This window comes from Lepus europaeus, chromosome 12 (assembly GCF_033115175.1).
Source record: "Lepus europaeus isolate LE1 chromosome 12, mLepTim1.pri, whole genome shotgun sequence".
NCBI lineage: Eukaryota > Metazoa > Chordata > Mammalia > Lagomorpha > Leporidae > Lepus > Lepus europaeus.
Genome location: NC_084838.1, coordinates 75,806,131 through 75,830,973, shown reverse-complemented (window position 1 = coordinate 75,830,973; position 24,843 = coordinate 75,806,131). Strand labels below are relative to the sequence as shown.

At 47.2% G+C, this 24,843-nt stretch overlaps 1 protein-coding gene across 2 annotated transcripts in view; it reads right to left on the bottom strand.

The window, feature by feature from the left end:
- Positions 1 to 21,687, bottom strand: part of PIP5K1B (phosphatidylinositol-4-phosphate 5-kinase type 1 beta) — a 324,487-nt gene extending 302,800 nt beyond the window's left edge. For both annotated transcript variants that reach the window (XM_062207066.1, XM_062207065.1), the window contains exon 1: positions 21,585 to 21,687. The gene's annotated coding sequence lies outside the window, so the exon portion shown is untranslated. The remainder of the gene's footprint in view (positions 1 to 21,584) is intronic.
- Positions 21,688 to 24,843: the final 3,156 nt, after the last annotated feature.

Sequence of the window (24,843 nt, the reverse complement as noted above, 5' to 3'; positions counted from 1 at the left end):
CAGCCATACCAATCATTTAAACTATCATTTTAATTTAGTTCTTTAACCTCGGTTACCTCGAGTTGCAGTTCTTGCATCATTATTGGTGATGACTTTTGCACACACTTGTCTATTTCATGCGTAAAAATTAAAGTACCCAACCTCTGACCATTTATTCAAAGATTTGTTGTTATGTAATTATATATTTGCTTTACATATTCTAGATACTAAGCTAGCTAGCTAGCTAATTTTCCCTATGTTCTAAATTTTAGTTTTATTGGACCTAATATAAATTTTAATAGTTACACATTTAAGAAATCATCTTCCTTTTATATTTTGTTGAATAAATTCTATTTGAGATTTTTAATATCTTCCAGAGGTTAACTGGGGATTTACTCTTACTCTTCAATAATCAGTGCTTTAAAATACATACACTTCCAGTAAGTAGAATCAAAAAACATTTTGATAAGAAAAATATTCTTACATTTTTATATGAATCCATTTGGATTTTAGTATTTCCTTTTATCCAAATATTTAAATTCAAGTTAAACCTTCCTTCAAAATTCCTTTATCTTAATATATCCTTACAATTATGACTTCATAATAAGGAATTCTAACTGTGATTGAACATGTAATGTCATTAACACAGGGAAACTACCAGTGATGGTGCCATGAAACACCACCTCTATGTAGCTATAAACTTCATTACTGTCCCAGCCAGCAAATCGCCTATAGGGAAGGAACATATGAGCGTGGGAGTGCCAACACTTGCACTTATTCACAGAGGACCCGACATTCACACAAACCTTCACTGATCAGCCAAATGCTCTGGGCTTCATCTCTCCATGAAACAGGACAAGTAGTTCTTGTTGGACAGCCTTTCCCTTCCCTCAAAGTCACTATCTCACTTACAAGGCTCCACTTGCCTTGGCCCAAGTGCTACCCTCTCCCAGCTCTCCATCTATGGCCACACTGGCTTCCTCAGAGTGCCCTGGATGGGCCAAAGCAGCTCTGACACAGGACTTTTCACTTACTGTTCCTTCTGACCAACAAGCCCTTCCCCATCTCTGCAGTCTGCTTCCTCATTCAGGTCTGTCTTTGCGACAGACTCTACGTCTGTGTCCCCCCAAAATTCATATGTTGGACTCCTAAGCCCAGAAATGATGATATTATAAGGTGGGATCTTCAGGAGGCATTCAGGTCATGGGGAAAGAACCCTTTTTTATTTATTTACTTGAGAGGTAGAGTTTCAGACACAGAGAGGGGGAAACAGAGAGAGAGAGGTCTTCCATCCGCTGGTTCACTCCCCAAATGGCCGCATCAGCTGAACCTAGGCCAATCCAAAGCCAGGGGCCAGGAGCTTCTTCCAGGTCTCCAATATGGGTGCAGGGGCCCAAGCACTTGGATCATCTTCCACTGCTTTCCCAGGTGCATTAGCAGAGAGCTGGATTGGAAGACAAGCAGCTGGGATGCGAACCAGTGCCATATGGGATGCCAGCACTTCAGGTGAAGGTCTAGCCTACTACACCACAGCACTGGCCCCTGGGGGTAGAGCCCTTCTAAACAGACAGAGAGAGGTTGATTCCTCTCTCTGTGTCACTGCCCTGGGAGGACAGAATGAGAACTCAACCATCTGCGTACCAGGAAGTGAGCCCTCACTAGAAACTGGATCTTCTGGCACGTTGGTGCTGAATGGACCAGCCTCCGGAACTGTGAGAAACAACTATCTGTTGTCTAAGCCACTCAATCGATGCCATCTTGTTTTAGAATTTCAGACAAGGTTCCCAAGTCATCCCTCCTGAGGACCCGCCTAACTGTCCATGCAAGGAGAGAACCCCACTACCACCACTCCCATCACTCTGCTGCTGACCCTGTCTTACTTTCCCCCACAGCATCTTGCCATATCAAATTATCCATTTATTTTTAATTATCATTGGACTTCTCCACTAGAAAGGAATAATCCTAATATCCAGAACTGCATTAAGTGGCACTCAAATACCTGTTAACTATGAACTAAAGTTAAATACCTTTTAACAACCTCAGACAACCTCAGAGAACAAGTCATCTCAGGATCATGGAGCACCTGCTGTGTGTGCTGTCATACTCATTGTCCCAGCATGAGACAAAAATATAATGACATACTTTAGGGATATGGCTCTGGAGCTAGACTGCCTGGCTTTGAAAAGTGACTGTGTGACGTAGCAGGTAAAGCTACTGTCTGCAGTGCCTGCATACCATATGGGCACCAGTTCAAGTCCCAGCCGCTCCACTTCCAATCCAGCTCTCTGCTATGGCCTGAGAAAGCAGTAGAAGATGGCCCAAGCACTTGGGCCCCTGCACCCATGTGGCAGACCTGTAAGAAGCTCCTGGTTCCTGGCTTTGGCCATTGCAGCCATCTGGGAGTGAACCAACGGATGGAAGACCTCTCTGTCTGCCTCTCCTCTCTCTGTGTAACTTTCTCTCTGACTTTCAAATAAATAAATCTTTAAAAAAAAAAAGTGTGTGACCCTTAATATCATACTTACTATCTTTGTTCCTCAGTTTCTTCATCCATAGATGGTATCAACTGCACCTACCCAAGAGTTACTGTGCAATTTCAAGAGGGGATTGCACATCTACTGCTCAGAGAGCACCTGGACGATGGGAAGCACCCGGGGGAGTGTTAGGTGCTCATCAGCACTGCCACGGCAGGAACCTTTTTCCTTCCTTTCCTCAGCTCTGCAATCATAGACTATCCCCTGATACTTCTTACCTCGCAGTTTTTACTTCTTATGTTCTACCCATTTTAGTTATTCCACTCATCCTTATTTTCTGATTACCATATGCCAATGACTAATGGTATATAAGGTATATATGACAAGGAAATGCATGGACCAGGGAATCTATCAAACGATAGAGAAGACCTGACGACAGCAACCACCTCTCGCTTTTCTCATTCCTGACATCAGTTCCATTCTCCCAAGACCACTGCTCTTTTTTTTAATATTTATTTATTTACTTAAAAGTCAGAGTTACAGAGACAGGAGAAGCAGAGAGAGAGAGAGAGCGGGGTCTTCCATCCACTGGTTCACTCCCCAAATGCTGGGCCAATCTGAAGCCAGGAGCCAAGAGCTTCCTCCAGGTCTCTCACACAGTTACAGGGGCCCAAGGACTTGGACCATCTTCCACTGCTCTCCCAGGCCACAGCAGAGATCTGGATTGGAAGTGGAGCAGCCAGGACTCAAACCGGCACCCATATGGGATGCCAGCACTGCAGGCAGCGGCCTCATTTGCTATGCCACAGCATTGGCCCCAAGACTACTGCTCTTAAAACTTTCTATTTCAGTCTTTTCGTAATTCTCTTCCTAACTCTTGATAATGTACTTCATTCTTCAGGTCTTGATTCATACTTAAGACTTTCCTCACAGTGTCTTGGCTTCCCCCTACAGTTAGATTGTTTCAATTCTTCTGTTCAACTTCTTTGTAATTTTAAGTATTCAAATCTTCATTTGTGTTTTCAACTAAAACTGTCCTTATTCACGGACATGATCACCTGCGTAACAACATTTTATGTGTCCTACCAAAAAACTCACAACAAATACAAGAACGTAGCACTTCACTGAGAAATAAATTAATAAGGATGGCAAATAATCACATAAAAATGCAACATGAGTAGCCAGTAGGGAAAAGCAACTGAAAAGCCCAGTGGGTCACCACAACACCCCTACTACAGTGTAATGTGAAAAACACTGACCACACCAAGCACGGAGGCCGCAGCACAACTGGAGCTCCCAGGTGCTGCTCTAGGAACACAACAGCACAACTGGAATTCTACCCCCTTTCCATGGTTCCTTACTTCCTCATTGTAGCCAAGAGGACCTGAGCACCTTTTCCCTCTCCCCTCTGCTTCTACGGCCCCTCTTCTAGCGGATACATTCTATTTGTTGAGGTTGCAAAAATCAGTAACACAGCCTGCAATCAGAACCAAGACCACTGTGCTTAGTCTACAGTCTGACTGTACTGGCAAAAACCACAAAACAACACCTGCAGGGTTATGATTATACCACTACGCTCACTGCCAGGCTGAGCAGATAATTAAGATTTCAGCCTCTGATTACAGATCCAGCATCATGACCCCCAGGCCCACCTGATTTTTGATCGGGTATCATCCTTGTTAGTAACCACAGTCTAGTTCCTCTACCACTTGATACAGGTCATCTGACTGCAAATATTTCTATAATGAACCATTTTCACTGGCATTTGAGGAATATCCAATTAAATTCAGACAACCTTAAAGATTTCACAGGTATATTTTCTGGGTGACTTGTAGGAGATTCTGGAATTCTGTCCATCTTGGCAGCACTACCTGAAACTCCAATCGTCTTTGGGTAAATGGCAAAGTACTGGGCTCTCTGCAAAGTATGACGTGTTGGCAACCACATACTACTCAACATACACAAAGCAAGCACTCAATTTACTGGATACACGGAGCGTCAGGTCCTAGTTTAGGTCCCATCACATGAATTAACTGTTGTCCACCTGCTTTCTTCAACAAGTACATATGAATTGTGCCTTCTTCAAAATCCTCCCAGACCAGGATTCATCTCTTTTTAAACATACAGCACATTGCTCTCTTCATCCACGTTTAAATTCTGGAATTTCCACCAGACATCAGCCAAGTGCCCAGTCAACCTCTTGGCCTGTGGGGGTAGAAGAGGAGTATTCTTCTTCATGGGGACCCCGGGCCCAGATCAATTTATTCACAGGCCACAAAGGTGGCTACCTTCGGCATGACCTCTTTCTGTAATTCCTCCAAGATAAATTCTCTAACTTGCAGGATGCTTTTGTTCCAAGGGCCTCAAAGGCCTTCACTCCACTTGGCCTCCCAAGGTGCTTTTGAACAAGTCCAGAAGCCAGTGTACAGATTCTCACTTCCCAAAAGAGGCAAAGAAAGAGGCACAAAAGGAGTGAAGCCACTGGACCAGAGATCAGTAAAGACTCCGCAGAGGGGCCGGCGCTGTGGCGCAATGGGTTAACAACCTGGCCTGAAGTGCCAGCATCCCACACAGGCGCCAGTTCTAGTCCCGGCTGCTCCTCTTCTGCTCCAGCTCTCTGCTATGGCCTGGGAAAGCAGTAGAAGACAGCCCAATTGCTTGGGCCCCTGCACCCATGTGGGAGACCCAGAAGAAGCTCCTGGCTCCTGGCTTTGGACCCGCACAGCTTCAGCCGTTGTGGCCATCAGGGGAATGAACCAGTGGATGGAAGACCTCTCTCTATAGCTCTACCTCTCTCTGTAATTCTTTCAAATAAATAAAACAAATCTTTAAAAAATAAAAAAAAAAGACTCAGCAGAGAGCCCCATGACTCAGAATCCCTTCTTCTTAGACCAGAGCTAGCACTGCATTCAAATTCAGCTTGTGCAAATGTCTGCAAAATGTCATTTAAAAAACACATGGCCCAAGGAAACCAGGAGATACACTGATCACAAAAAGCTATATTAGGCTAGGGGGGCTGCTGAAAGATAAACTGTTCCCTTCCTCTAGAATTTAAAGTGGTGAGAACAACAAATGCCACGAATTCTGCAGGATTTTGGTGGACCATTTTGTTAACTCAATTTCTTCTCTTTTTTTAGTGAGAAATAGAACACTCAGCTGCAAACACATTTTAAGTGGGCACTTTTGATTTACGTCAAGGTACAGCGACTGACAGAAACCTTTCTAGAAGTTTGAATTGTCTACCTTTTTCTATTATTTTTCTGAAGGAGAATAGAAATGATCAATAAAAAGTAGGAGAGGGGGCAGCTGGTGTATAGAAGGTGCTGGAGCTGTCAGACTGGGTGGGCACACAGAGCAGGCAACCATGTGGTCACTGCTGTTAGCACTTGGGCCTGTTTGCAGAGATAAGCTGAGAACAAATGAAAACTGAGCCTCCATGTTAAGCTCCAAGAGTAGCAGGAACAAGAACATCAAAGAGAATGCACGCTGAAGAACTCCCACTTCTAGGGAGGCAGCTGTAGGATGTGTATGTTGTCAAAAAAAAAAAAAAAATCGGATGCCATTTTCTTAAACAGAAGGGAAAAAAATGATATTCATAAGAAAAAAAAAAAAAAGGAACAAGCCAAGGTATGAAGACATGAAATTGCAAATGGAGATCCTAAATGATGTTCCCTTTTCTGACAATACCAACTCTTCAGGGAAATCTTATTTAATCCCATGGCTTAAATCACTGGCAAGAGCTCCTAAGGTCATGTCTCCATGAGGGCCTCTCGCTGACATCTGCACTCATACAAACCTCCCTGTAGACTGTCCACCTGAATTTCCTGCTGGTATCTCAATCTCATCTACTCCCATGGTTCAAACTACTGTTCAGAGCATCCGAGCATAATGTAGCCAGTCTCTCTCACAGACCGCTCTCTTTACGGCCACACTACCTAGATATCCCACCAGTAATGCAAACGTGTGTCCACAACAAGACTTGTCATCACAGCCCTCTTGCCTCTGCCACTGTATCTAGGCTGTATCTTCGTGGTATTCTATCGCAGTGTAGCATAATTCCCCTAGTCACTCTAGCCAAGTTTTTCTCTCTAGTCACTCAAACCAAAACTCAGAGGATCATCTTCTGCTTCCACCACTTCCTCAAAATGCACATCCAAGTGGCCACCAAGTCCTAGAAATTCATCCACCTGCATCTTAAATCTGCTCCCTCTTCCCTATCCTTCAGGTCCTCATCTCTCCTATTATTAGTCTCGCTGTCTCCAGTTTCTTCCCCTTCTCATTTACCTCCCAAACTGGAGTTCAAGTTGCTGATCTAAAATAAAATATGAGCTCACTAGCCCACAAAATTCTTGTAGTTGTTGCCTCATTATCTACAGAGATGTGTGAAGCTGTTAGCACGGCTCACGAGATGTCCCCAATCAGGCCCCAATACCCCTCCAGCCCATCCATTTCCACCTGCATCTACCCAATCCGTTACCACATCATACAACTCCAAAACACACTCAGAAACTTATGATGTCTTCTAAGCTGTTGCACCTGTCAAGAATAGTTTCAGGAACGATAGCACCTGTTACCATGCCAATACTAAAACTATGACAATGACCATGATGACAATGATGAACAGTTAGCTAGGACCCACAGATCAAACCCAAGCATCTAGATTGCAGGAACAACAGAGCATCTGAGGGTTTAGGGGCACAGCACTGACACAATTGTAATCTCTGCAACAAGTATCGTTATTGATTAAAGGGGGCACAAAGGTAATGGCAGCTATTTGGGAAGCTGCTACAGTAGCATTTGTAAGAGGTGTTAATATAGGAAGTGGGTAAAGATGGAGAACTTTTTTTAAAGGTTTATTTATTTGAAAGGCAGAGCAACAGAACAGAGGGAGAAGAGACAGAGATCTTCCATCCACTAATACACTCCCCAAAATAGCTATAATAGCTAAGTTAGGGGCCAGGCCAAAACCAGAAGCCAACAACTTCAGCTGGGTCTCCCACATGGGTGGCAATGCATTGCCTTCCTAGGTGCATTAACAGGAAGCTGGATCAGAAGCTCAGCAGCCAGGACTCAAGTCCACCCTCTGATAATGGAACGCTGGCATCGCCCACAGTGGCTTATGCCACTGTACCACAACCTCAGCCCCTAGGAATGCTTCCTGAAAATCAGTAGCTGCACAGATACAGGGATGAGCAACACCAAAAGACGGCTAAAATCTCCAACACAGGTAAGAAGAATGAGGGTATTTTGGATGAAAACTTAGAATTTTGGAAAGGAGAGAGAGATGGAGTTTTTAAAAAGGTAAAAGCACAGTGGCCAGGTCTGTCGAAATTGTTAAAAAGGAAGAGGGAGCCAGGAAATTGAAGAAAAAATAGCAACAGCTTAAGAATTCACAGACAGAGTTTAAGAATGAATTCATTCATTCATTTAACAAATGTGAATCGGGGTCATCTTTGTGCTGGACACTGCTGTAGGTGTTGGAAAATGGGAACAGGACAAACATATGAAGAAATTGACGATCATTTCTAAAGCTGTTAGGCACACTTATAGGATACTTCACACTCAGCTCCAAAATGCTCCCATAAGTCTTTTGACAGATGTCAAAATGACTATTCCTCGTATAAAGTTTACACAAAATGAAATGATGTATCATGTTGACATTACAAACCGCCAAGTAGGAAAGAGCGCTTCTGAGAAACTGCTCAACTAAATAAGGAAGCCCAACCGCACACCCGCCGGAGGTCCAGGCTGTCTCACACAAACACATAAACCAAAGTCATGTTTCTCTCTTAACCTTTGGCATGAGAGCATGATTTCCCATGTGCTCTGTCTTCCATAAACCTTTGCCACCCTGTCTAAAGTATACCTCTTGAGAAATACAATCAAGGTGTATCATTTACATACAGCTTGCCCAAGCAATGACACCACTGTTTGTTTTCATCTAATGACTTCATAAGCTGAGGAGCAGTCTGGGTCACATCACTCATTAAAAATATGTTAATTTTTCATGATGCACCTTCCTTATTTTATTGCAGGTATTAAAGTTTGTTTCCCAAGAGAATGTGGAAATCAGGAAAATTGGAGCAATTTTTCTATGCAATTTTTCCAAGAGAAAGAAAAATACCTCTGGTGAGCAGCAGCCTCTAAAGGCACAAACTACTGAAGATGCATAAATAATTACCACTATGTTTGGTTTAAATGAAAGTCTATGGAATCCTGCTTAGATGTACATAATGTAATAAACACAGGATAACTATTTTAGAATGAAAAAAGAAACCATGCCTTTCTCAGTCTAAGATAGGAGCACTTTATTTATCTGAGTAGCCCAAAACTGGGTGTAAAGAAGGCAGGCTATTGGCCAAAGAACCAAGGGAAAGATGAAGAACACAAGCTTGCTGGCTTTACAAACAGAACTCTTGAGATCGTCCCTCAAAACACTCCTTTTGTTGCCTTTTTTTTTTTTTTTTAATACACATTTCAAAGTCTGTTTGGGAACTACAATTCAGACTATGGAGTTGTCTGGTTCCCAAGATCACAACAGATGAGTGACAGGGGTCTCACTGCAAAAACCACACAAACAGCATCACCAGCATTACTGCCCCTACCCTCCAAAAAAATCAAGAAAAGACAGAGTGTCAAAAAGAGACCAGCAGGGCCACTCGGTGCAGGACAAAGAGCCTTACATCCCCAAACGGATCCTAAGCCGATCACTTTATTACACCAGAGACACATTCAGTTCTGTATAGTGTTTTAAAGAATTGGGGAAAACTGATAACTTTTTGTCAATTGGCTATTACAAAATTGGCCCTCAAAACGTTGGCACCCCAGAGGACAAGCAAGCCGTTAGCAATCAGGGCATTTATTCTAGAAGTAAAACAAGCTGCCCAGAGGTTCTGAGTGACCGGGAGTTCCCCGCTCTGAGCCCCTTCCATTCTGCGCTTGGGCAGCCAACTGTAATGGGAGTCTGCATGAATTTCAGGCAGATACAATGACACACTGTCAAACTGTGTGGACACAGTTTTAGGATGAGGATTTTGCTTCTTACACTATGCAGGTTCATCCTAAAATAAATTAATATGAACTTCAGGGTGAGCAGTATTTGAAAAAGGCATTAGCTTTGTGTCAAACCATGTTTCATTAATGATACTCACCTGTCCTGTATGACGGAGAAGGCAGCCTTATGACTCACTCTTCAACTCCAAATTCTATCGAGTGCCTGCTCCCCAAGCTCTCTCAGCCCTTTGTGACAAAAATGAAGTCTCCCAGAGGACTAGTTAGGTGGCTGGTAACTCCCAACCCTCACGACAGCATAGGAGCGCAATGAACACTAGCTGTGGAGCCAGGGTCAGGTCCCCAGGAAGTGCACGAACACAGGCACAGGTGGCCCTGGAGGGGACAACAGATCTGATTCATGCTTTCTAAATGGCACATCTCTGCCTTCTACCAGGGATTAAAATCAATTCCGTCAACCATGACCAGCATTTGGTAGAGGTTGGAGGTGGGAGAGAATGTATCAGAAAGGAACAGAGAACATCTCACGCAGCGTCATTCTGTGTTCTATCATGGAACTTTTGATTATACTTTTTATGTATCTATATATACACTGGGTTCCAACACAGAATGCATTCCTTACAGGGCACTGACCTAGCCATAAAAGGTTATGCAAAGGATTGAATATTTGTGTACCCCCAAAATTCATGTTGAAATCCTAAACCCCAATGTGATAGTACTAGAAGCCAGGACCTCTATGATTAGGTAACCCAAAAAACTATGTGCAAAGATTAAAGGCAAGCATTTAGGTCCACTTATATTAACCAGGTTCCATAGGATTCTACAACCCTGTCTCTTATTGCGTCCCAAGCATTTGTAGATCATCAAACAGACTGCTTCAACGCCCAGCTCACTCCTTCCTCAACAAGTTCTTTATTAAATAACTAGGTTATATAATTCTTTAGGTTGCATGTATTTTCTGATGGGGAAGGTCAGGCAAATAAATAAATCTTATAAAAAATTTTAAAAATTAAAAAAAGATTTATTTTGAAACTCATAATTATAGACAGAGAGAGAGGGAGAGAGACAGAGAGATCTTCCTTCTGTTAGTTCACTTCCCAGATGGTTGCAATGACCAGTACTGCACGAGGCAGAAGCCAAGAGCCAGGAACTTCATCCAGGTCTCCCACGTGGATGGCAGGAACCCAAACACTTGGGCCTTCTGCTGCTGCTTTCTCGGGCCATTAGCAGGGAGCTGGATCAGAAACAGAGCAGCCGAGACATATGGGATGCCGGTGTTGCAGGCAGCGGCTTTACTCACTAGGCCACAGCAACAGTACCCAGGAAAACATTTTTAAGTCAAGTTTTACAGTATGGAATCCTCTTGAAGCAGAAACTGCACAATTCTCCACAGACGTACAGAGCAAGTCAGAAGCAACTGACTGTACCCTTGAAGACACGGAACATGTTTAGGACAACTTTCCCTTGAACTGCATCCCCTTTTCTCTAAATAGCAATCACTCCTATCACCTCACATTTCTTGTTATACCTTCCTTCCTTTTGCTTTTATTTTTTTTAAAGATTGTATTTATTTGAAAGGGAGAGAAGGGGAGGGAGGGTCAGGGAGAGAGAAGATCAATCTTCCATCTGCTGGTTTACTCCCCAACTGGCCACAATGGCCAGGGCTAGGCTTGACTGAAGCCAGGAGCCAGGTGCTTCATCCAGGTCTCCCACGTGGGTGCAGGGGCCCAAGCAATTGGTCATCCTCTGCTGCTTTCCCAGGCACATTAGCAGTGAGCTGGATCAGACATGGAGCAGCTGGGACTCAAACCGGTGCCCAAACTGGATGCCAATGCTACAGACGGTAGCTTTACCCACTGCCACAGCACCAACCCCTCTTTTACTTTTGTAGTCTTAAATCTTTAGATGAATAATTCACAAATAGGGTTCAAAATTCAGAAGGACAAAAAGATATTGACAGAAACTATTCCTTCTATCTTAGCTCCCAAAAGCCAGACAGTTCATTCACCCCGTTTCAACTGCATAGGCAAATAGCTTAGGGGTCCTTGCAGGAACATTGTCTCTGATGACCGAGGCTGACTTTCCTGGGGATAATACCTGCAGGAGCCATTATGGGAACACTGAGAGCCACAGCTGCAGGATCAGGCATTCACAAAAACAGTAAAAGTCCACAGGCACGAAGAGCGATGTAAGGCGGTTCACTCATAATCTCTGGGCACTTCCTCTCTTCACTCAAAATTTACAAAAAGGATTTGGTAAAAGGTGAACGGCCTGACATTCACCAACTTCGTTATTCAAGAAAACCCCTGCGTGTTGATGTCTTGCTGACAGACGGGGTTGCAAGCAGAAAGCTGCTTGCTCAGTGAACTCTGCCTCCCGCTGCTGAGGGTCTGCTGGGGAGACGGAGAAGCCACGCCATCCCGAAGGACCTTGCCCAAGAGCGGGCTGTCGGCCCTGTCCTGGACAGGCGTAGGTGGAGAAGGCCTGCTTCCACGAGGAACTTCAGAGTTGACCTCAGCATGCCCAGCCAACATGAAGAGCACCCCACAGGGAGCATAGGTGGGCTGAAGCGTCAGGAGCTGGCATGTGCTTGGTACAGGGAGGCGGCTGCACAGCGGTTAGTGAGGACAGAGTGGTGGACCTGAGAGTGCAGCGGCAGGAAGACCCTGGAATCACGTCAATGGTCTGGGTCTGTACTCAGGTCAAATGAGAAGATGAGACGGATCCAGACGTGCCCCTCCCCTTACAGTTCGGAAGATTTCCTCCATCTACTTCATAGTTTCCTACTATGAGCAAGTGCACAAAGAAAGGATTGCAAGCTATGCTTCTTTATTGATCCCACCAGTTGTGCAAAGAAATACCACCTTCTCCCCAAAGCTGCCAGGATAAGCCACAGCAAAGGGCCAGAGACAAACATCCTTTGGGGAAAGGTCAGATTTTATGCCTAGCCTGTAAATGCAGCCTGTCTCCGCCACAGGTGACCACAAATGTGACACTGGGAGGGCACTCAAACCCAGTGCATAAGCAACTATGGTTGGTGGCAGAGGTCCCTGGTTCCTGGTTAGAATGATTAAGTACAACTCAGGGATTCCCAGGGCTCTCTTGTTTTGGGGGTATGGCTGGTCAAGTCCCTGGGGCCCCACTCAAGTTTTTCTCCTGTGCCTCTAAGAGCAGCTGATCGTAGTTAGGAGTACAGACCTGCCTGCACGCCAGGAGAGCCAAATGGCAGAGCTACTCGAAGGGACAAACCCTCAGAGGCTGTGCAAGAGTTCTCCCCAATCTGGAGAATCCGAGGGGCCAGAATCTGTATGCTTCTGTGAGGGCTTGGCTAGGAACTGGAAGAGACCCGGCCAGCAGAGTTTTGGGTCCCCTCCAGTCATGTCACACTCTGGTTGCAATACTGCTGATGGATTAGAGGAGGGTCAGAGTGGATGCAGGAGACCAAGGAGGCTCTGGCTAACGTCCAGAAGACAGATCAAAGGCTGGACTACGATGAAATCCACAGACACGATGAGAATGAGGTGGAGCAGACATTCAAGAAGCAGTATCAGTAGAAAGTGGATCACATGCAGTGGGTGAAAAGAACAGAGCTACCTGGTGGCTAGTGGTGTGCACCAGAGAGCTGGGAACCTGCAAGGGTACCAAGCATGCAGAAAAGAACAATTACGATTCTGGTCTTGGGCATGCAAAATCTGGGATATCCAAGCACAAGGCTGAGGCGGGAGATATAGATGAGATTCACCTATGACTGTCCTTTTACAAGCTCTTGTTGCAAAACATGAAATGGAGAAAAAGTGTGTGACATTTAAAATCAGAAAAGCCAAGGCTAGAACCTTAGCCACCACCTGTTACTGGCTCTGTGCTCAGGAGCAAGTTACACCAAGGGGACCAAGTGTCCACTCTCTTCTCTACCAGTGAGGATGCTGCCAACCACTGTGCAGGCACACTGTGAAGATGAGAAGAAACAGCACTTGAAAAGTGCTCAAAACACAGGAAGCTCCCAGAAAAGTCAGCCTCCCTGACAGCCAGGACCATGCTCACGCTTTTCAGCATACCTCTTACTTAACTCCTAGCACAGTCTGGGCCAATGGGTCCAAGAAGAGCTAGTGCACCAAATTGACTTGATTCTGAGTACTGTGAGGAAACCACTGTTTTCTCTCCCTCAACAACCACTAGCTCCTGCAGCGCCTCCTCCATCTGATGGCCTGTTGAAGCAAATTCCAAACCCAAGTCATACACAGAGCAGGTGTCAGCCACATCCTGTGACGTATCTCTCAGTCCCGGGAGTATCCATCACATGGCAGGGTCAGGGACTCTCACAGCTTTCTTATCTATTATCTAAAGCTCTAATACTCAGTCTAGAATTTGTCTTCTCATGATCTACACAGTTCTAAGAAAAGTCAAGACTAGCAGACAATTTCTCATTTCTCGCCCTCCTAATTCTGATGGAGCAGACAGAGGGAGCACACACTCCCTACACATCTGAACACTCTGGGAATTTGGAACACTTCAGGCAGCTTATACTTCAATCAAGAGATTTCACATTTACTGTCTGTGTCGAATGTATCAGAGTCCCAGAGGCCTGCTGGCACTGACTGCTAAGCCCATCAGAGAGTTGTCCATGTGGTGGCTGGAGTAGAGTATGAGAATCTGCATTTCTAGTAAGTTCCCAGGTGATGCTGACACCGCTGGCCCAAGAACCACACTCTAAGAACCACAGCCTGTCTCCCTCAGTGGTACTACAGTATTAATATATTTGATGTTGGAAGAAAACACAAATTGAGAACTATGTGAGCAGTCACAGGATTTTTGCCTTCTTATTACCACCAAGGCATCTTCCAACGATCGATCTTCCGGACTCTGGTTCATTCCCTAAATGGCTACAACAGCCAGGGCTGGGCCGGGCCACAGTCAGGAACCCAGAACCCCATCTGGGTCTTCCACATGGGAGGCAGGGACCCATTATCTGCTGCCTACAAGGATGCATTAACAGGAAGCTGGATCAGCAGCAGCATATGAGGACACAACTGGTAACTATCCAAGTGTCTTCTTTTTTTTTTTTTTTTTTTTTTTTTTTTTGACAGAGTTAGACAGTGAGAGAGAGAGACAGAGAGAAAGGTCTTCCTTCCGTTGGTTCACTCCCCAAATGGCTGCTATGGCCGGTGCTGTGCCAATCCGAAGCCAGGAGCCAGGTGCTTCCTCCTGGTCTCCCACGCGGGTGCAGGCACCCAAGCACTTGGGCCATCCTCCACTGCCCTCCCGGGCCACAGCAGAGAGCTGGACTGGAAGAGGGGCAACCAGGACAGAATCTGGCGCCGCAACTGGGACTAGAACCCGGCGCCCATATGGGATGCTGGCGCCGCTGGTGGAGGATTAACCAAGTGAGCTATGGCGCTGGCCTACCCAAATGTCTTAACCAGAAATTATACATGCTTATTATCTGAGTACTTTTAGAGCCTATTTTAACAGTTTGGGAATATTTTGTTTCATGCTTGATAATTTCCACCTATTGGTTTTCTACAACTCATTTTTGAGTATATGAAAGGAATCACTATTGAAATAGAAGCAGTGCTTCATTCACAATCATGCCAGAATTATTTCCCTTCAAGAAGCCTTCCTCCTCCTGGACAGCCGGTGTCATTCTAATGGAGGGGCCAGAGCTAATGCTGAAGTGCTGTCTTCACAGCTTAACCACCTGAGCTTGAGCGGACTGACTGGTACCCACTTCACCTCAGCAAGACAGAAGGAACCAAGGCATTTAAATAGTCACTAAGCAGCTGCTGTGTACCAAACACCAAAGAAGCCATGTTAAAGGACAGTGACCTCTGCCCCTAAGGAGCTTATAATCTTTGGTTGAATATAAGTTTGAACATAGATAACAGAAAAACAAATGAATTACTAAATCTGGAAGTATCCATTGTAAAACGTGGAACAAATTTATGGAGCAAAGTTCTGGTTGATGATCAGGGAGGTGATATTCAGGCTGATTAACTTAAAGAGGCTTAAAGTCCATTCTTTTCTGGGTACCCTGAGCCAAACTCAGGTGAAGTCACTCTGGGTGCATTAAAAATACATTTTCCAAGGGCCAGTGTTGTGGTGAAGCAGGTTAAGCCATAGCCTGTGACACCTGCATCCCATACCAGTGCCGGTTAGAGTCCTGGCAGCTCCACTTCCAATCCAGCTCCCTGGGAAATCCTGTGCCTGGGAAAGCAGCAGCAGATGGCCCGAGTGCTTGAGCCCCTGCACACACATAGGAGATCCAGATGGAGTTCCAGGTTCCTGGCTTCAGCCTGGCTCTGCCCAAGTCATTGTGGCCCTTTGGGGCAGGCGCTGTGACATAGTAGGTTAAGCCTCTGACTGTGGTGCCAACGTCCCATACAGGCACCAGTTCGAGTCCTGGCTGCTCTATTTCCCACCTAGCTCCCTGATAGTAGCCTGGGAAAGCAGCAGAAAATGGCCCAAGTGCTTAGGTCCCTATAACCCAAGTGGGAGAACCAGAAGAAGCTCCTGGCTCCTGGCTTTGGCTCAGCCCAGCTCTGGCTGTTGGTGACCATTTCTGGGAGAAAACTAGAATTTATTTCATATTTAGAATATTCTTCCTGCCAAAGAAGAAAAATAAGTAAAAATTAATCCTAGGTACATTGGTTAAAAAAGTTTGGAGTCTTGTGAACAAACATTATTCATGACCAAAAAACAGACCACTATAAATTATTGAAACAACTGCCTACCGACCTACCTGATGTCTCTAAAATGGTTCAGAAAACAAATACCATCATAAAAATTATAGAACATCCCAAGATTTTGCAGAGCAAAATTAATTTGGATACATAAATTGCTCACCACACATTTATTGAAATTCACCATTTGCCAGACACAGGGCTACGTTCCAAGAAAAGAAATATAAATAAAGCTGGCTGCCTAACCTTTCCCAGACACAAACACTGGTTAAGCATCTAGGATGAGCTTGCCACTCCCTCAAGGAGGTCAGAATATTTGCTAATCGCTGTTGGTTTTGTTTCCTTTATTACCAAATGATCATGCTGGAGGACTGAGTTGTTGTTGTTGTTGTTGTTGTTGTTTTTTAAGATGTATATTAAATGTGTGCAACCTGTGGAATCCATCACCTTTCTCGTGCCCATCTGCCTCTGAAGCAAAGAAACACATTTTTAAAGCTACCTATACCTTGACCCTCCTCCTCAAACACCTTACTCAGCATTACTCGCTGGTGAAGGCTTAAACATCACCTTTGTTCTGACAGAATGGATAAACTTTCCACAGTCCTGTCTCTGAACTCTGCTTCCAATTCAAGGTAATTATACCTCCTAGGCTCCCTGTATTTGCAACTCCAGCCCTGCCTGGGCTCCCACTGAAAGCACACACGCCCCCATTCTTAAAGTGGCAGCAACACTAACCATGCAGTACTTTCTATTTTATTGCACTTTCATAACTGAGTTTCCAAAAATACCAGAGAAAATCAGTCTCAAAACTCATTGTTCACCCATTATATAAACTCCCCATGGTATACTGCACACCATTGTTTATTCAGCCTCTTAGACAATACAGAAGACTTGTTGCAAGAACACACACTTTATGTGGTTGTTCATTCGAGTGTGGGCTTGTTTCAACTTCAAATGACAATACCAAGGCACTGTCAGCTGATTGCACAGGCAACCATGTCCCCATGACTATGCTTCCAATCTACCCAAGTGCGAGCCAATATTAGCAAGCCTCCTGTGTTTTTCCATGCTAGCATCTCCTCCGTACCACTCTGATGAAGCTGTACACAAGTACCTGTATTTAGGCCCAGAACATACAAAATCAAGGCTGTTTTCCAAAGCCTCATCTTTCCTATAAGGATCCCACTGAATAACACTCATTGCCAAAGGCAGCCAACAATTTACGACATAACATCTCAAACATTTCATCCCAAATTGAGGTTTAAAGCCGATTTGCAAAGAGAAGCCAGAGCAAATGTAACAAAAGACTAGGTTTTTCCCCCCTTCTCCCATTTCCCTAGCATTTAGAAGAAGAAAGTTAACACATCTCGCTCCGTAGATAAAACCACAAACGAATGGCTGAGCTACATGATGTACAGTCCTAACCAGGCAGCTTCTAAAAACATAATAAAGGACTCCTTTCAACTGCAGTTAATGCACTCGATACAAAGAAAACATGATTTGGCAATAAATACATTTAGGGCTTGGTGTTCTACAGAGTAGCTCTAATGAAGTCTCCAGCCAGAGAAAATCATTATTTTTCAGGATATTAAGTGTTCTGACTCACCATTTAACAGAAGTACAGCAAATGCAAATTAGATGTATACATATTTATGACTTTACCAGCTGTATGACAAGGCCACCTTTGGCTTCTGGCTGTATTTACAAGGAAGAAAGGTTGAGAGAAGCAGCATACATTTTTGTTTCTATTCCAACTGTTCCCTCTCTCTTATCACTGGGTGAGGCAAAGCATTTATCTAAGTCAAAAGATGTATATAAGCCAAGAGAATGAGTGAACAAATGAAAACAAATATTTTCTCCTTAATGGTATTTGCTCAGATAAGAAAATTTTAAAATATAAACAATAAATCATGTTAAAATGAACTCTCAAATAACTATTAGGTTATTTCTAAAAGTAAAAAACATGCCTTCACAAGTAAACTCCTACCACAAACTTGATTATCAATTCCCTAAGAATTCTACAGAGTCCTGGCCCTCCCACTAGCTCCCCAAGAGCATGGTCAACCTACCTCGCTAAGTTTCAGGTTTCTTACCCATAAAAGGTGTGTTTCAAAGTTAGCTAATATTTGAATTCTTTATCAGAAGGAAATATACCTCGATCCCCAGTATAAAAGGCAGGATCTATTCATAGTGTATAAGATTCATTGTATTTTATCACCATCCTTCCAAACATAAAACTACTACTTTTCTGTATATAGGAAAGAGAAGATGATTCTTAAGGGGAACAGAAACTAGGCTGGTTTTGTTAATTAGGTTCCCTCTCTGAAACCACCAGCCAGGATTAGCATCTGCCAAAATTGACTCAAGACCCTATTTTAAAAGGAGTGGTTTCTCCCGTCTCAAGACATACAATTTCACAAAGTGGCACAAGTCAGTTTCGAGGAACGCATCTTTTAGCCAGTGGCACATTACTAACAGCAATTAACAGGGAGGGAGTCACGTGCAGGAGTACCACCCCAGTGACCTGAGTCTACAGCCTGTAGGAAGACAAACTCTCCATTAGACGTGTACTCAGGAAAGAGTGACAATGGGTTCCCGCACCTGCCAGCTTCAGGGGACACACGTGTCACAGGTAAATGATCCTATGCCGTGAACGGACATGCTGAGATGCTTTCCACGTTTCACAGCATGCTTGCCCTGGAAAGACTTCATTTACCTCCTTCAGTAACTCAACAGCTATTCCCTGAGCACTTACTATGCATACATCACAACGCTGGGGGAGCAGGGGGGAACCAGCATGAGTTTACACCTGGAAAGTAAACCCTGATGTGGACCTTCAAGTACTCCTGCCTCTCAGAGTATCCTCAGTACAACAGCAATACTCAACAGAAATGCAAAGGTAAAGTGCACCTGTCACTCTTTCCCTGCATTAAGTGGCATGTGACAAAGTAGGGAGGACTATTTAAGGTGGAATAGGTGACTAAAGCCTTTAGCTGACATGGGATAAAAAAAGCTGTCCTTGGGGCCAGCATTGTGGCAGAGCAGGTTAAGCCACCACCTGCAGTGCTGGCATCCCATATGTCCACCAGTTCCAGTCCCAGGTGCTCCACTTCTGATCCAGCTCTCTGCTAGTGTACTGGGGAAAGCAGCAGAAGATGGCCTGAGTGCTTGGTGGATGGAGTTCTAGGCTCCTGGGCTTCAGCTTCGCCATCCCAGCCATTTGGAGAATGACCCATGGATGGAAGACCTCTGTCTCTCCCTCTCTCTAACTTCGTCTTTCAAATGAATAAATACATCTTAACAAAACAAAAAACTTTTCTACCTCTGCTTACCTTAAAGGAAAACGCACCACTGGGTTACCCACACACTGGTAAACATTACATTATATGTATTATCTAACATGAACTTTTTGTTCACATGTGAGAGTGGAGACTCAAAGGTGACATGATTTGGGTCAGGTCATACAGTCGTATGTGCTGCTGGAACTAGAATCCAAGTGACCAGCCAGCAGGCCTGACAGTTCTTTGTGTCCTGCAGTATCCAAGGTACATCCTCCTGGCTCTCAGAAGTACACCAATGGCAGAAGCCATGGAGGAGACACAAGCACATCTGAGCTCTGGTCTTCAAAACACTAAAATGCAATAGCTCAGAAAACCCACCACCTTCCAAAACCACCAATTTGACACCTGTAAAATAGTGAGTAACAATAAATGGTGAGCCTGCGAGGACCAACACCAACGCAGAAGCATCCCTGCCACTTCAAAGAACCTTATATGAGTTCAGAACTGACACTGGCCGATCACAGACAATCTTGCCATGACTCTAACTCCCACTCCGTGTTCCCTGGATCAATCCCTGAAGCTGCCACCTCACATCCCTCCAGAGATTATGGGGTTAATTATCTGTCCCATCCCCCTCAGAAACGGTGGGAATTAAATGGTGGGAATTAAATGCACTTCCGGACTGCAAGACGTTGATGCAAACGGAAGGTATTACCAAGAAATCCCTCTAGTCGTCTCAATTTGGACAAAGCTGTGATGTGGTTCTATCAGGCAGGGCTTTGCAGGTTTCCTTCCCAAGTCAGACGTCAGCATACGTCAGTCTCAGACTTAGCACGATTCGCACCGGTCCTGCTAAGTCCCCTGCTCGCATCACCGTGCACAGAACCCACCATTTCTCTCAGCCCGCAGACGAGGCATGACGCTCACTCAACCTCCCACCGGCGTGGACCCGGCTGGGCAAGGCTCGATCTTTTTCCCAGGGTCTCCTAGCTGGGAACTACAAAGATTCCCTGAGCCCGGTTCTACTGCACCTGTTAAAGCCCTAAGGAAAGCCAAGCTTCGGCTTTTTCTCTCCACCCAACAACCGCAGAACGCCGGGCTAGGCAGAAAGCTCCAGGAGGACACACTTCGCCCGAGGGACAAAAGGGGTGCCCCCAAAGCGACGCTCGGGAGTACGGATGTGAGGACCACTGCCTCTCCTCAGGACAGGGACACAGCCTGAGGCCCCACGTGTCCCTCCAGGGCCACGCACCCTGCAGCAGGGGCCTCCAGCAGGCGGACAGTCACAGAGAGGTGTGGGGGGGTATTTTTGATCCGCGACCCTGTCCCTTTTAAAGACACCCGAGTAACTAGCATTTCTTCATTCAGAGCCTTGATTTTAGTAGATGGCATGAAAGAATTCCTCAACCTACCCAAACAACTTGTCTGGAACAGGTTTCTACCGGATCACGCCCGGCACGGGGCGCGGGGCAGGGGGGAGGGAGGACAAGAAATGACAGTAGGCTCATCTGCATGAAGCAGAGAGGAGCCGACGCTTGTTGTCCTCAGCTCTATGGCTCCTGGCACCGGCTCGGCGGGTCCGACCCCGGCGCGCGCCCTCCCCGCCGCCCCCTCACTTCGGCCCCCGCCCCAGATGTGGACGCGTCACGTGGACCGGGCCGGGGCAGGCGCCGCGCCAAGTGCGCCGCTGCACCTTGCCGGGAGCCCGCCGCACCTGCTCCGTCCCGCGGCCGCGCCAGAACAGCAACTCTGAGCCCCTCCAGGAACGCCGGGGGCGGCTACCAAGTTCAACGCCTGGGGCGCTGGTGGGGAGAACTCCCTCTCCTTCCTTCCCTCTCTCCACTGCCAAAGTCTGTGGGCTCTCGGGTGACTGGGGACGGGGGCTCCCGCTTGGGTGAGCCCAGGGTGATCTCGGGTGGCACTGCGGCCCGGGGGGGAACGCGGTGGCCGGCGGGTGGGGAAAGCGCCGCCGTGGCTCCCGCGGAACCCAGGTCCCACTTCGGTGGCCGCGGGCGCCCCCTCCACGTCACCCCCAGCACAGCGGGAACAGGCAAAGTGCGAGGGCAGAGAGCCCGCCGGCGTCCGCGAGCCACGCCGAGCCCCCAAGCGTGGGGCGCCGGGGAGGGTCTGGGGGAGGCGCCGGAGACGCGCAGGCAACTTACCTCAGCCGGGCAGCGTCGGGGGCCTTGGCGGCCGAGACCAGTTGCGCCACAGTCCGCAAGTTGTGAGGATGTTGCTGCTTCCCCCGGGCGGCGGGCGCGCAGTGCAGCCGGGCGGCGGGGAGGGGCGGCGGGGCGGGGCCGGGGGCAGCGCCGCGGGCGGGCAGGTGCCGGGGCGGCAGCCGCGGGGCCAAACTCGCCCCGGACGCGCCTCGGCGGCGGCGGCGGCGCGCGACTGCGAGTGTGCAATGCGCGCGCGCCGCGGCCGGTGTGTGTCCCCGCTTTCCCCTTCCTCCCCCGGCAGTCCCTGGCCAGACGGAGCAGCCAGGGGCCGCCGGAGACCCGGCAGCTTCGGGGAGGCTCGGAGACCCGGCGCAGCCTGGCTGGCAGCGGCGCGTTCGGGACCGGGGGCCGAGAAGCAGCGGCGCCTCCGGGTCGGGCGCGGATCCCCGCGCAGCGCGCGCCGGGGTGGGAGCGAGGCGCAGGGCGAGCCGGCTGCGCGCAGTGCCGCGGCTCCCGGAGGCTGCAGGCCCCGCCCGCCGGCCGCCCAGGCTCTTCCCCTTTTCTCTCCACCCCCTTGTTCTAGCCCCGCGCGCTCTGCGGGGAAGCCAGACCGGTTTGCAGCAGCGGCGGCGGCTGCGGCCGCCGAGTGTCCGCTGCAGTGTGCGACTCGGTGCGAGGGGACTGTGCGCCCTGCACCACCGCCGCTGCCGCCGCCTCGTGCCCGGGACGGAGAGCCCGGTTGGACCCAGCCCGGGGCCCTGGAGTAGGCGGGTTCCTCTGAGCCTCCAGGGCCAGCCGACGGCTTCCTGGTGCCTCTCAAAGTCTCGAAATCCCGGCGAGACGAGGCTGTGTTTGGGATAGGGCGTCCCCTTCCTCAGGCCACTGGACTCGGCTAGATTGGCCTCCCGCACTTAAACACAGCGTCCCCTTCCACACGGAACGGACCGGCCAGGTTCCAAGGTTCCCGTTCTAAGGGCAGCCAGTGGTCCCAAGAATTAAGACCTACCCAACAGGTAGGGAGGAAGAGGCTGGCGAGGGGATCCTAGTGGGCTGTGATGACGGCGCGGGGTGGGCACCGGCGCCGGTAATCTCTCACCTGGCGGCATGGCTGGAGTTGCGAAGAGGGTAAGGAGGAAGAAAGCTGCGGGGGAAGCGAAACCTCAGGAACCGAAAAGTATTGGATCCCTCCCAGCTGAGTCCCAGCAAGGGGTGTCTCGGCCTCTCATTCCTTCCCACCTGGCCCTTCTTTAACAAAACAACAGCACTGCAAGGCGAGTGGTCCACGCCAGCCTTCCCCATGTTGGTATTTGGAGAGCCCTGGCTCGGTGGACCAACGTGGATTTTTCACCCCCTTGGTTCTCTGCAAATGAAAGCCTCATCTCCGCTTTCGAATCTCTTGGTAACCGCCATTTCGTTGGGTTTGTGATGGTTCCATATCAGCCTGGGATGGACTGCAATAATTTCTTGATTTACACAAGTATCTATTTTTTTTAAGGTTTATTGAGGTATAATTGACAAGTCAAATATTTAGTGCTGGCATTGTGGCGTACTAGGTAAAGCCCACCGCCTGCGGCACAGGCAGCCCATATGGAGCTGGTTCAAGTCCCAGCTGCTCTACTTCCATTCCAGCTCCCTGCTAATGGCCTGAGAAAGCAGCCTCAGAGGGCCCAAGTGTTTGGGACCCTGCATCCACGAGGGAGACCCTGAAGAAGCTCCTGGCTTCAGCCTGGTCCAGCTCTGGCCATTGCAGTCATCTGGGGGAGTGAACCAGTGGATGGAAGATCTAAGACACTCTCTCTGTCTCTGTCTCTGTCTCTCTGTCTCTCTCTGCCTCCCTCTCTCCCCTCCCCTCTGTCTCTGTAGCTCTGACTTTCAAATAAATAAATAAATACATGCTTACTATTCTTCAGCTGTATTTCCAGCCTACATCTTCCAGATGTTTGGCCATTGCGGAGAGATTCCGGGCATCATTTGCTAAGGACCCTGTGATCTGTGTCCGGTCTCATCTTGGCATCCTAGACACTCTAAAGCTCAGAACAGGAAAGTACATTAGGCTGAAAGATATTTAGTGACCCAATGAGCAGAACACAATTTGCTTGACTCTTAGTTCCTGAAAGATAAAACAACAGAAACACTGGGTTCACTGAGTTCAAGATGGGGCCACTAGATGGGTAGCAGGGGGCAGAGCAGCAGATTAAAGATTCCTCCATCTGACTTGTTTCAGTGGCTGTGTAGGGGGCAGCATCGCACCACTCTAAGAGTCTGGGAAGGGTGATTCCTGTCTTTCGCGTACTCTGCCATCCAGGGAATGGAGAGCAAATGTGCTTCCCAGATGTGGTCAGTCCAAATGCAAAAACACCTCCTGGTGATGCAGGTGAGATGAAGACAGGTAAAACCAAACTTAAATAAAATCACAGTGTATCCGAAATTTTTTGCATACATCACATCTAAGTGCCTGATCCATAGACATCTACACACACAACTCCCCTCCCATGAAAGAACCCGACATTGACTCCCTTCTGTAAAGCACACACGCAAACAGCTGGAGTTGCCAGAGAGCAGTCACAAGGCAGGCTGCCCCCCACTACTGAGAGAGCCAGGACCACGAAGCAGGATTCTAAAGAGTTCTATCCCAAGCCTTAAGATCACATTGTTACTGTGAATTAAACAATGGAATGAAGACCCACATGGTGAGATGCCTGCTATTCCTTCACAAATCTGCCTCAAACTCCATCAACAGCAATCTGGGAAAGTCATATTCTGTCGGAACTAAAACAACATCAGCGTCGTTAGCAATCTTCACTTGGCCAGAAAATCTAGAATCCTATTTTAAAAACAGAAAATACTCAGCTAATTGATGACTTAATTTTGAGTGTAATTTTTCCAATTGATTGCTGATCTTATTCCAAAAATCTATCTAATACTACTTAATACTCCCGCTGACTATGGGAAACGCGCCTGGTTTCCTTGTGCAGTAAGCGGTGTTCATGGCCCTCAGTGAGTGACCTCCCTTATGCAGGGATTTTCCCTCACTTTTTAGCCCTCTCCCACTCTCAGTTCAAGCAAATCATTGACTTTGGCCAGTGGGACATTAGCAGACACTATGTAAATGAAAGCTTGAAAAATGTTTGTAGGTTTCTGTTTCTGCTGTTGGACTTCTGCCACAGCCAAGAGAACAAGCCTGCTAGAGGATGGAAGACCCTGTTAGTGGAGCTGATTCATCACAGCTGAGGCCATGCTTGACCAGCCAGCTCTCAGC